The sequence below is a fragment of the Notolepis coatsorum genome, assembly GCF_963971535.1.
Source record: "Notolepis coatsorum genome assembly, chromosome: 4".
Classification (NCBI taxonomy): Eukaryota; Metazoa; Chordata; class Actinopteri; order Aulopiformes; family Paralepididae; genus Notolepis; species Notolepis coatsorum.
Genome location: NC_140168.1, coordinates 116,189,457 through 116,202,999, shown reverse-complemented (window position 1 = coordinate 116,202,999; position 13,543 = coordinate 116,189,457). Strand labels below are relative to the sequence as shown.

At 50.1% G+C, this 13,543-nt stretch overlaps 1 pseudogene across 1 annotated transcript in view; it reads right to left on the bottom strand.

Annotated features, from left to right (window-relative positions):
- LOC311226663 (sodium/potassium-transporting ATPase subunit beta-2-like) overlaps positions 1-13,543 on the bottom strand; it is a 135,429-nt pseudogene that overhangs the window by 6,044 nt on the left and 115,842 nt on the right. The window contains exons 5-6 of the transcript in view: positions 13,146-13,204; positions 12,457-12,552 (exon numbers count right to left, since the gene is read on the bottom strand). The product of the transcript in view is annotated as a sodium/potassium-transporting ATPase subunit beta-2-like (transcript). The remainder of the gene's footprint in view (positions 1-12,456; positions 12,553-13,145; positions 13,205-13,543) is intronic.

Genomic DNA, 13,543 nt, shown 5'->3' with positions numbered 1-13,543 from the left:
GCGGTCAGGCAAGCGATACAGGAGTCTCAAGGCGAGCACAGAAAGACTCAGAAGTAGCTTCTATCCCCAGGCCATCAGGCTGCTAAACGAACAATGAATGAACACTACACAACAACAACCACCAAACGCACATAGCACACACATCCACACGCACACACCCACTTTAAACAAACACACTGTAGCACCCACTCCACACACTTTATAGCACACACCCACTTTAAACAAACACACTGTAGCACCCACTCCCCACACTTTATATTTATGGATGAAGGATTGCACTACAACTCGTACACCTTACTGTAAATTGTACCTAAAATTGTACCTCATCCCATTTCTGCTTTGCACTAGATAGTACTGTACATTAGTACACTGCATAGTATTGTGTATTGTATATTATATGGTAACTCAGAACATTGTACATATGTCTATACCGAACACTGTGACCTCATTTTCTTCTTCTAAATTCATGCTATATTATGTTATTATGTTATTTGATACTATCTTGTCTAGCACAGTCTCTGGAGCGTAACAGTAAGAAGCATTTTGTATGAAAGTATTCTGTACTTCTGTATGACAACTATTAAAGAACTTGAACTTGAGACCCGCCCCACAAAGCAGCTCGAGAGCAGAAGTACTCTACATAGACCCTGCGAAGAGCGGGAGCTCCCGAGTGCTCCTCAAGGTGGTGCGAGTGCTCCTCAGCTACGGGAACAAGGTACTCGACACCTACGCCGTCCTCGACGACGGGTCGGAGAAGACTCTCCTCCTCGCTTCCGTTGCGACCCAGTTGGGCCTGCGGGGTCCAGAGGAAACCATGACAATCCGTACCATTCGTCGAGACTTAAAGACAATAAAGGGTGAAAACGTCTCGTTCACCATAGCAGCGATCGATCAGCCCGAGCAGCGGTACAGCATCAACAAGGCGTTCACAAGCCACGACATAGGTCTGTCACGCTATGACTACCCCATCCCACAGCTGAGGGGGAAGTACGCACACCTACGCCGACTGCCCATACCGCTCATCGACGGTGCCACACCGACCCTGCTCATAGGCTCCGACCACACAGACCTCATCGTCCCAACGGACGCGGTCCACATCGGACCCAGAGGCTGCCCAGCCGCGGTTAAGACCCGACTGGGCTGGACGCTCCAAGGCCCTCTCTCCGGGCCTTCCAACCGACCAACGTCCACACGCTGCCTTTACACCAAGGTGAGTGACCAAGACACTACCCTCTTGCAGCACGTTGAGAGATTATGGACACTAGACTCGCTGCCATTCAAGAACGAACGTAAAATGGTTCGCTCCAAGGAGGACAAGTACGCCATAGTTCTTCTCGAGCAGAAGACTACGAGGGTCGAGGTCGACGGAGTGCTAAGATACGCGACTCCACTCTTGAGGCGGGAAGGGATGCCCACCCTGCACGCGTCAAAGGAAGTGACCCAACGCTATCTACAGAACACCGAGCGGCGTCTCGCCAAAGACCCCCCTCAAGCAACGATATATCGCGCCGAGATCGAAAAGCTGATCACGGCTGGCCATATAAAGAAAATCAACAACCACGAGGCAGACCAGACGACCGAGTCCTGGTACGTGCCCCACCACAAGGTCACCCACAACGGAAAGAACCGCATCGTATTCAACTGCAGTTATCAGATTGGACTACGGAACCTGAATAACCTGCTCCTGCCCGGCCCGACACTCGGCCCCTCCCTCCTCGGCGTACTGCTACGTTTCCGCCAGGACAAAGTGGCCATCAGTGGCGACATCAAGGGAATGTTCCTACAAGTGCGACTGATGGAGGAAGACAAGCCTCTGCTGAGGTTCCTGTGGAGAGAGAGGCTCGACGACGAACAACCCTCGATATACCAATGGGAGGTACTCCCATTCGGCACCACCTGCAGCCCGTGCTGCGCCACGTTCGCGCTACAGAAGCACGTGGCCGAAGACCCCGGAGCCGACGAGGAGGTCAGACACAGCGTGGAAAAGAGTTTCTACGTGGACAACTGCTTACAGAGCGTATCTACGCCAGAAGAAGCCGAGAGCATCCTACTGAAGCTACGAGCCTCACTGGCCAAAGGTGGATTCGACCTCAGGCAATGGGCCAGCAGTGACCCTCAAGTCCTCCGCAGCCTCCCCCCAGAGACAAAGGCCGCAAGCAGCGAGACCTGGATGGCGACCACCCCAGGTGAAGCGCAGGAAATGACATTGGGCCTCGTCTGGCGTTTCAAAACAGACTCGCTTCATTACAAACACACACCCCTGACCACGGATCAGGGAAGGTCCAAGACTTTACCGACCACTCGGCGGAGTGTGTACCGAACACTCGCCAGCCAGTACGACCCAATGGGGTGTATCCTACCTTACACCACTCGGGCGAAGATGCTGGTGAGAGAACTGTGGGACAAGGAGCAGGGCTGGGACGACCCCATACCCGAGCACCTGGCTTCCACCTGGAGAGAATGGGAGGGAGAACTCGACTCACTCCGAGAGGTGACCATCCAACGGAGTTACTTCCCCCCTACAGTGCGGCTGGAGACGTGTCAGATAGACCTGCACGTCTTCAGCGACGCCTCTGAAGTGGCGTACGGATCGGTGGCTTACCTGAGAGCCCGAGAAGAGGGAGAAGAAGTACATGTAGCCTTCGTCCTGGCCCGCTCGAGGATAGCTCCCCGCAAGCAGCAGTCGATCCCGCGACTAGAGCTCTGCGCAGCTCTGGTAGGCGCGCAACTCGCAACGATGATACAAAGTGAACTCACCATACCGGTGCGTGAGACCATCCTGTGGTCAGACTCTATGACTGTGCTCACCTGGATCCAGTCCGACTCCTGTCGGTACAAGGTTTTCGTCGGAGTCCGAGTCACCGAGATCCAAGACCTGGTACGAGCAGCATGTTGGAGATACGTTGACACCAAGCAGAACCCAGTGGATGTCATCACACGGGGGATGTCCTTAGACAACCTCACACGTCCAAACCCTTACAGTGACGGTCCTGAGTTCCTCAAGCTCCCGGAGGAGAAGTGGCCTACCCCCACACCACGGGAGGCGAGTCAAGATGAGTCAGAGATCAAGAAGTCTATGTTCTGCGGGCTGACGCACGCCCCGGCTCCAACGGACCCGAACCTAGACGACTGCTTAACTCTTGAGAGTGCTCAGAAAAGGACATTCTTATGGCACCACCCTGAGACTCCCCCCACCACAGACCTCAACGCATCGAACTACAAAGAAGCCGAACTTCTTCTGCTAAGGAGAGCCCAAAGAGACTCATTCCCAGAAGAACTAGACTGCCTGACAGGGAAAAAGCCAGTCCCCTCAGACAGTCGACTCCTCACCTTGGCCCCAGAGCTCGACGCCCAGCACCTCATCAGGGTGGGTGGTCGATTGAGACGGGCCCCGGACGTGACCGAAGATGCTAAGCATCCCATCGTCCTCAACAGCCGACACAAGATAACCGAGCTGATCATCCAGAAGTACGACAAGGTGGTGCACCACGCGGGGGCCGAGAGAGTCTTCGCTGAGATCCGACGACGCTTCTGGAGACTCCAAGGGAGAGAAGCTGTACGTCGCTTCCAACGGACTTGCTCAACCTGTCGCAAGTGGAGGGCACAGCCTAGTATCCCGATAATGGCCTCCGACTCGGCGAGCGGGCCTTCCACTCCACGGGCGTGGACTGCTTCGGCCCATTCAACGTCAAGAAAGGAAGAGGGACAGAGAAGAGGTGGGGCATCGTGTACAAGTGCATGACCACCCGAGCTGTTCACATTGAAATCCTCCAGACCATGAGTACGGACTCATTCCTCATGTCCTTCCGGAGATTCCAAGCCCGGAGAGGAACCCCATCAGTGCTGTTGTCCGACCAAGGGACAAACTTCAGAGGAGGAGACACAGAACTGAGAGAGAGCTTCCTGGCTATGGGTGAAGAACTCAAGACCCGCCTCGCTCCTGCTCAGATCACATTCCAGTTCAACCCCCCGAACGCCCCTCATTTCGGGGGAACCTGGGAGAGAGAGGTCCGTTCCATAAAGACTGCTATGTACACCGTACTTGGGGCCCAGACCGTGGTTGAGGAAGTCCTGATGACAGTCCTCACAGAGATCGAGGGCGTCTTGAACTCTAAGCCCCTCGGTTACATCTCAAGCGACGTAGCAGACATCGACCCCGTCACCCCAAACTACCTCTTGATGGGGCGGCTGGACCCTGCCCTTCCTCAGGCGGTGTACAGACAGAACGAGATGAACGGCCGGAGAATGTGGAGACACAGCCAAGTACTGGCCGACCAGTTTTGGACCCGCTTTCTCCTACACTATCTACCATCCCTTCAAGCCCGTCAGAAGTGGGTAAAAGACAGGGACAACCTGAAAGTGGATACCGTCGTCATGATAATAGACCAGTCACTACCCCGAGCTACGTGGCCGGCCGGCCGTGTGAGCAGAGTGATTACTGGTTCCGATGGGAAGGTCAGAGCGGCAGAAGTCATCGTCCAAGGGCGGACTTACACCCGACCTGTAGCTAAGTTGATAGAGCTGCCGGAGATCCCTGACTCCCCTGACGACGACCATGACCCACTGACTTTGTAGATTGTTCCAACTCCCCATAACACAGTATGGAGAAGTTGACTTGACATTAATATTAATCTGTGCCCCTTTATTTACTAATTAGGTGCGGACTAATTAGGAGGCGGCTGTTCTGAAGGGCCAGATTAACACTGAGAATCTACGTTTATTATTTTATATAACTTGTATATTATTCATATATATAAGCTATATACCTTTAAGCCTCCGTTTGAATCATAGCATTATTCGCTTTCCTCATTGGACACCGCCCTTGGCATTGACGGCGCCAACAGTCGCGCCCCCCAGACAAGTTCAAAGACGAGTCCGGACAAGTTGAGACATGCCCTTGGCCAGCGCATTGATTCCGGACAAGAGATTCGGTTGCGCTCTAGAAATCACTCTGAGTATATATTGTGAAAGGCGCAAGCAGCAGCAGTGCGAAACCTAAACTTGTGAAGTGCGAAGTGAACCCAGTAACTAGTGTGAACCTTAGCAAGTGTGTGTGGACTTAACGTAATTAGTATCAGAACACGAGGTGAACCTAACAGCAGAACGATTGGACATGTGAGCAGTGGAACCTACCGGCGGTGTATCGTTACGGATAGCTAGTAGCTCCTTAGATACGACCTTGATATTGTAGAACCATGGTTGGTGTATTATAGTGAATTGTGTAAACGTAGTAACGTGGAGAAGAGCATCGTTAATACCATTGGCGTTTGGATTTAACTACACCTGAAGATCTGCATCGGGCTAACTTCGAGGACGAAGCTAGCTAGCTATCATCACTGCCGTCGGGCATTGGATTAAGAGCTATTACCCTGCTATCGAGCACTTGGATTACAAGGACTGGATCCGTATGAGACCCCTTTTCTTCAGTGACCAGCAGGAGTATCCGACTATTCTTCAATTCCTCTGGAGCTTACCACTCCGTGGGGGAAATCACCAGTCTCCAGCTATACCCCTCGTTTGCCCTGTATCGCCATCTCACTCCATGCAGCGTTCCGGTCGAGTATTATTAACCTAGGAATTATTCATTCCCACTGACTTTGATACTCTGACATTCTACTATCATTCGCCATAAAAGAGCAACGTACTAATTCTCAGTTGTACATTTGATATTGCTAATAAAATACTGTAAACGTTATCTCTTTGTCCCTGTGCAGTATATTGAGTGTCTGCCATATTTAACTGTACTGTCTGGCAAGTAATAATAATATTTTGTAGTGGTTTAATCTAAACAATCTTTAATACAGTCAGGGTTTTGTAACCCCTCAGTTACAATTACTGTCTATGTATACGAGACGAAAGTTAAGTTGAAAATGGCCCCGGGACCCTGATGTAAACGAGACGAAAGTTAAGTTGTGTATGTGTGCACAAACAGTGCTGTATATTTGTAGACTGGTATGTCATAAATGTCTAGATGTAACATTACTGTCTATGTAAACGAGACGAAAGTTAAGTTGAAAATGGGGGACCCTGATGTAAACGAGACGAAAGTTAAGTTGTGTATGTGTGTCGTAAACGAGAGAGGGAGCGAGCGAGAGAGCCCCCCCCCCCCCTCATCCGCATGCGCAGTAGTGCAAATACGCATCCAGGCCACTAATACTTGTCTACGCCACGAAGCCCCGCCTCAAACCCGTCCACGCCTGGGCTATGTGGCTCTGCAGATATCCCCTATTGAAAATCCACGATCAGCTCCTTGGTTTTACTGTTCAGGAGCAGGCTGTTGTCTTGACACCAGCATTCCAGTGCATCAACCTCCTCCCGGTAGGCCTTCTCGTCGTTGTCAGAGATCAGCCCCACCACCACTGTGTCGTCCGCAAACTTCACTATGGAGTTGGAGCTGAACTTGGCCACACAATCATGTGTGTATAGTGAATACAGCAGGGGGCTCAGAACACAGCCCTGGGGGGACCCGATACTCAGGGTGATGGTGTTGGAGGTCTGACCCCCCACCCTGACCGCCTGGGGCCTTTCACTCAGAAAGTCCAGTATCCAGGCGCTCAGAGCGGAGCTCAGACCCAGCTCGATCAGCTTGTCCACCAGTCTGGTGGGGACTATGGTGTTGAAAGCTGAGCTATAGTCAATGAACAACAGTCTCACATAGCCCCCCTTCTGGCAGTCTAGGTGAGAGAGGGTGTTGTGTAGTACTTGAGAGACCACATCGTCAGTGGATCTGTTTGGCCTGTATGCAAATTGCAAAGGGTCCATATCACTGGGTAGGGCGGCACAAATGTAATCCTTAACCAGCCTCTCAAAACATTTCATGACCACAGAGGTGAGTGCCACCGGTCTGTAGTCATTAAGACCTGTTGGGAGGATTTCTTTGGTACCGGTATTATAGTGGACACCTTGAAGCAGGCAGGGACCACGGACTCAGCCAGGGATAGATTAAATATGGTAGTGAACACTGGGGCTAGCTGGTTAGCACAGGACTTGAGTATCCGTCCTGTTATCCCATCTGGGCCAGCTGCTTTTCTGGTGTTCACCAGCATAAATACTCTTCTCACACGGTGTTCCGTCACTGAGAGAGTGCCCCCATCCACGCCGACCGGTGCGTCAGTGACGTCGTTAGCCGGTGTGCTAGCGTCGCCACTGTTTGCACCGAACCGTGCGTAAAAGGAGTTGAGTTGGTCCGCGAGAGAGGCATCTGCACTCCCCATTGAGGGGGCGCTGACTTTGTAGTCAGTTATCGTCCGTAGTCCTCGCCATAAACCTCTTGTGTCGTGCTGGGCCATTTGTGCCTCTATCTTGTCAGCGTATGTCCTCTTAGCAAGCTTTACAGCCTTGCGCAGAGTATAGACTGTAGCCTTATACTCTTCCATATTTCCTGACGCTCTGCCCAGGTTATAAGCAGTGGTGCGAGCGTTCAGAGCCACTCGGATAGTATTGTCAACCCACGGTTTCTGGTTCGGGGTACAATGCTATCCGCTAGTGTTGTTATGAAACTCACAACAACATCAGCAAACTCACTGACGCAACTTGAGCTAGTCTGAAATATCAGCCACTCTACGTCATCGAGTGCGTCCTGTAGCGTGGCCTCTGATTGGTCGGACCACTTCTTTACCTCACGTGACACGACAGCGTCACGTGATCTCTCTGCCTCTAAGCGGGGATAACCAATATGGCGTTGTGATCAGATGTGCTTGTAGCTCCCGCTAATGGAGGAGCCGGTACTGCCTTGTAACCGGCTCTAAACGGGGTGTAACAGTGGTCGAGCGTATTTCCTCCCCTTGTGGTGCAAGCGATGTGCTGAAAAAAGTTTGGCATCACTTTCTTCAGGTTCGCTTGATTGAAGTCGCCGGCTACCATCATGGCTGCGTCTGGGTGCTTGTTCTGTTGCTTAATTAGATGTCCCTGAAGATCCACCAGGGCCCTGACGGTATCCGCTTGTGGTGGAATGTACACCGCCGTCATGATTATGGCGGTGAATTCTCTGGGGAGGTGAAACGGGCGACATTGAATCGACAAATGCTCTAGGTCTGGCGAGCATGAACGGGACAACATTTTTATTTCATTCGGATTGACCCAGTTGTTATTGGTCAGAAGACATAGTCCTCCAACGCACCCTTTACACCGCTAGCGCATCAGACAGGGTGTAACTGAGGGGTTACAAAACCCTGACTGTATTAAAGATTGTGATAGATTAAACCACTGCTAGTTATGTACTTTAATTACTGGCCAGACAGTACATCAAATATAGATGGTGAACACCCACAAGAACACGGCATTGACAAAGAAATAGTATTTGAGGGTAATTTATTATTATTAGGCAACATTAGGTTACAGAATGAGAATTAGGGTCGCGCTTGTATGGCGAAGAATATACGTAAAGTCAGTCAATAGCATGAGTCACTAAGAATAGCAGGAATCCTACGATGGGTCTAAGTTGACACCACCTGTCGTATAGTAGCAACTAGATAGGGCAACACTGGTACCGCCTGGAGACAATGGGTTCCCTCCGGGGGTGTAAGGCCTGGAGGGTAGAGGAATGTTCGGGTACTCCGTCTGATTCAATGAGGAATAAAGAGACTCCAGGTACAGGAGTCGGTCCTTGTAAACTCCCTTGATCAGCAGCAAAGTAATAATTGTAATCCAAATGCTAGATAGCATTGATGACAGCTAGCCAGCCTCCGTCCACGAGGCCGGCCCGAGTTGTAATCCTGACGAGGTTGAATCCCAAACGACAGTGGAAATCAACGAAGCTCTTCTCCGGGTACCACGTTCCAAATCAATATAATCCAACCAGTAATGGTTCTGCAATCGCCGACGCCGATTCTCCTGTGTACATGTCCAACGGTTCTCCGCCTAGGACTCCTCGGGTGTGGGCGACGTATTTAGGCCACACACCCTGGCTAAGTACACTAGCTAAAGACACGACGAACCGCTGGGTAATGCTACACACGAACAAACTGTGGCCGCACGATATACAATAATGAACGACTATTTACTTCACATTAGATTAGGTCGAACTCGACGTTACTTCATTAAACTCTGACACTTTTACTATTCTACTCGCACGTGGTTCTCAATGCTCTGTTAGACGCAAGGTTGCTCACTTCACTGCACGTTGACTCGTGGTGAAGGTGGGTACTGAACGTTCTCGAACTGAACTACTGCTGTGCGCACCTTGCGCTCTATTTATACTTAAGTGAATATCTAGTCCCAAACCGCAGTCTTTGTCTGGTATCAATACGCTGACTCCGGGCATGTTCTGACATGCCTGAACTTGTCTTTGAACCTGCCGTTGGGGGCTTGCGCGCTGGCGCCTGGGGGCGCTGTCCAATAGGAGAGCAAATATTACTCTGGTTTGAACGCAGGTAAAGGGATATTCTGTGTATATATATAAATAATATACAAAGTATATCAAACAATAAAGGTAGATTCTCAGTTTAATCTGGCCCTTCACAACACAGGGCATAACAGGTGAAGGCCCTTCTCCGCCTGGCACGCCGCGAGGACCCCCTGAGGAAGAGGCTCTGAAAACTCCCTGAGGAGGAGGCTCCAAAGCTCTCTGAGGAGACACCGGGTTGAACTGATCCAGTCCAGCGTGACCAGGATGACTCCCGTGCCCTTCCACGCTGCCGTCCCTCTTCAAAGGAAAGAGGGATAGGTACACATTTAGATCAAAACACCACAGGAGGCGCCACCGAGACGGTCTGTATACGCCAGCGCACAGCTCCTGGTGGCCCACCTAACGGCCGTGAAACCCCCCTGTCGACACTTGACCTGCCCCGCCATTTCCCCCCAGAAATGCACGCAAGCCCTCGAGCTCGGTAGAGATAAAACCCCTTCCCGGCTGACCGCATAAACGCTGTTATGCTGTTGGACAGACCAGGGCGCGCCGACCCCTAAAAAGGCTGTTTCAAATAAACACTTGAGAACATGCCCGGGGCCAGGCGCTGATATCGGTTCCGTAAGACCAAGCGCTGATATGGAACAGCGTGTGGCTCGTAAGACCTGAGAACGGTGGCGGGCGAATTCTAATAAGAAAGAGCCCCCAACACAACGTCTCTCCCCGCTATCTGGGTAAAACCGGGAGAAGACCGGTCCTCGCAAGGACACTGACACTGGGTTTACATACAGAGCCTGGGGGAAAAAACCATCCGTCACAAATTCCGCTCCCACGAGAGGGGAAGACGCCAGGTTTATCCCGGAGAGACCTCTCAATTGACCTCTCGGGCCAATAAGAGAACGCGAAAGCCTGTGACGTTTACAATGGCCAGGAACCCCAGTATGGGGAACCACGCCCGTCCCCCGCGACGAGCAGGATATGCAAAAATGTGCCCAGACGTCGAGGGAGCTGACAGAGCGGAATCCCACGTACGTGCGTCATGACGCTAACGTGTACGAGAGATACAGAGTGATGGGAGCGCTTGTTTTGAGCCACATCCTCATCACCGTTGTCAGCATTTACCAAGGATATAACATACCCCCCCCCCCCAACCAAGCTCACGTAAAAACGAAACACATACGAGGCGAAACAAGGAGCGGCGTTACCAGCCGTGCGTTGATTTACAAACGAAAGACATATGCAAGCGTGTGCTCGCTTCATCGCTTTGAACAACCAAACACAACGGCTAACCACCAGACCGTGGGATCTGGGACCACGTCTGTTTAAAAGACGCGTCCACCAGAGATCCCACGGCTCCGTTTCATAAACAAAAACTTGCTGCCCGCCATGTTTCACTTTACCACGTGAAGCCACAACATACCGTGTGCGTATAGCGAGCACTTCCTGAAGTGAAAGAAACGGGAAGGCGGAAGTACGGTCACCCCCCTCGCCTATATGCATATGGGCAGACAGGGGCGTGGCCGGACAAGTGTAACGTGCATGTAGCGGAATCTTTCAAAGTAACGTGGTAATAAAATATTCCATAGTGAGCAGAAGGCGAAGCAAGTAACGAAATGTAACCTTAGTTATTCACCTGGAGACACAAAACACCTTAGTTAGCTGTGTGGAGGTCACCTGAAAATGAGTACTAAAGATTCTAGTACAGGTAGTACATGATGTGTGTATTTAGTGTGTATTTAGTGTGTATATAGTGTGTATTTAGTGTGTACCTGAGTTCTCTTGCCGTAGTACTGGTAGTACATGATGTGTGTATTTAGTGTGTATTTAGTGTGTACCTGAGTTCTCTTGCCGTAGTACAGGTAGTACATGATGTGTGTATTTAGTGTGTATTTAGTGTGTATTTAGTGTGTACCTGAGCTCTCTTGCCGTAGTACAGGTAGTACATGATGTGTGTATTTAGTGTGTATTTAGTGTGTATTTAGTGTGTACCTGAGCTCTCTTGCCGTAGTACGGGTAGTACATGATGTGTGTATTTAGTGTGTATTTAGTGTGTACCTGAGTTATCTTGCCGTAGTACTGGTAGTACATGTGTGTATTTAGTGTGTATTTAGTGTGTACCTGAGTTCTCTTGCCGTAGTACAGGTAGTACATGATGTGTGTATTTAGTGTGTATTTAGTGTGTACCTGAGCTCTCTTGCCGTAGTACAGGTAGTACATGATGTGTGTATTTAGTGTGTATTTAGTGTGTATTTAGTGTGTACCTGAGCTCTCTTGCCGTAGTACGGGTAGTACATGATGTGTGTATTTAGTGTGTATTTAGTGTGTATTTAGTGTGTATATAGTGTGTATTTAGTGTGTACCTGAGTTCTCTTGCCGTAGTACTGGTAGTACATGATGTGTGTATTTAGTGTGTATTTAGTGTGTACCTGAGTTCTCTTGCCGTAGTACAGGTAGTACATGATGTGTGTATTTAGTGTGTATTTAGTGTGTATTTAGTGTGTACCTGAGCTCTCTTGCCGTAGTACAGGTAGTACATGATGTGTGTATTTAGTGTGTATTTAGTGTGTATTTAGTGTGTACCTGAGCTCTCTTGCCGTAGTACGGGTAGTACATGATGTGTGTATTTAGTGTGTATTTAGTGTGTACCTGAGTTATCTTGCCGTAGTACTGGTAGTACATGTGTGTATTTAGTGTGTATTTAGTGTGTACCTGAGTTCTCTTGCCGTAGTACAGGTAGTACATGATGTGTGTATTTAGTGTGTATTTAGTGTGTACCTGAGCTCTCTTGCCGTAGTACAGGTAGTACATGATGTGTGTATTTAGTGTGTATTTAGTTGTATTTAGTGTGTACCTGAGCTCTCTTGCCGAGTACGGGTAGTACATGATGTGTGTATTTAGTGTGTATTTAGTGTGTACCTGAGTTCTCTTGCAGTAGTACAGGTGTACATGATGTGTGTATTTAGTGTGTATTTAGTGTGTACCTGAGCTCTCTTGCCGTAGTACAGGTAGTACATGATGTGTGTATTTGTGTGTATTTAGTGTGTACCTGAGCTCTCTTGCCGTAGTACGGGTAGTACATGATGTGTATTTAGTGTGTATTTAGTGTGTACCTGAGCTCTCTTGCCGTAGTACGGGTAGTACATGAGGTTAAAGGTTCCATTCGGAGGGAAGTACGCTAGCGGTCCCATCTTATCATTATCGTCTCTCTGAAATAAATACACAAGAATAATATTACTACAACATTACTACAATATAGGCGGCTGGGTGGCGCAGCGGAGATTGCGCTCGTCACCAATGCAAGAGACTCCGGGTTCGACTCCGGCTGTCAGCATTGCCTCTGGCTTGGGCCGGCCGTCTACTACTCATTGCAGAGTTAGCGGGTGGGAAGTCAATGGGTGGTATCTGGACGTTGTGGACAGCGACTCCTACAGGTCGGTTGGGGGACGCCTGCACAGCAGAAGAAAACCGTGGGGTAGTGTGAGCCTCCCACACGTTACTCCTCGCCACTGAGAGTCCGCGCTGGCAGGTGAAAAGATGTGACAGGCTGCCTCCTCGTGTACCAGAGGGGACACGTGATGCAAGGCTCTATCCTCCCTACAGCCGACAGTGGGAGGCATATGCGAGCAACGTTCAAGACAGGGGAGGGGAGAATTGGAAACACGAAATTGGGATGGAGAAAAAATTTAAAAATAAGGAGGAAAAAAAGTGGACAAAATAAAATATTACTACAATACTCTCTCTCTGAAATAAATACACAACAATAACATTAGTCTAGTGTTGGTCTGTCGGCTGAACAAACCTTGGCTGCACAGGTAACATATGGCGACTCGCCCCTTTCCCTGGCAACATGCCAATCACCTAGAGAGAGAGAGAGAGAGAGAGAAGATAGAGAGAGACAGAGAGAAGAGAGAGAGATAGATAGATAGAGAGAGAGAGAGAGAGAGAGAGAGAGAGAGAGAGAGAGAGAGAGAGAGAGAGAGAGAGAGAGAGAGAGAGAGAGAGAGAGAGAGAGAGGGGGGGAGGGAGAGAGGAGGAGAGGGGGAGGAGGAGAGAGGAGAGAGAGAGAGAGAGAGAGAGAGAGAGAGAGAGAGAGAGAGAGAGAGAGAGAGAGAGAGAGAGAAGAGAGAGAGAGAGAGAGAGAGAGAGAGAGAGAGAGAGAGAGAGAAAGCAGAGAGGAGGAGAGAGAGAGGAGAGAGA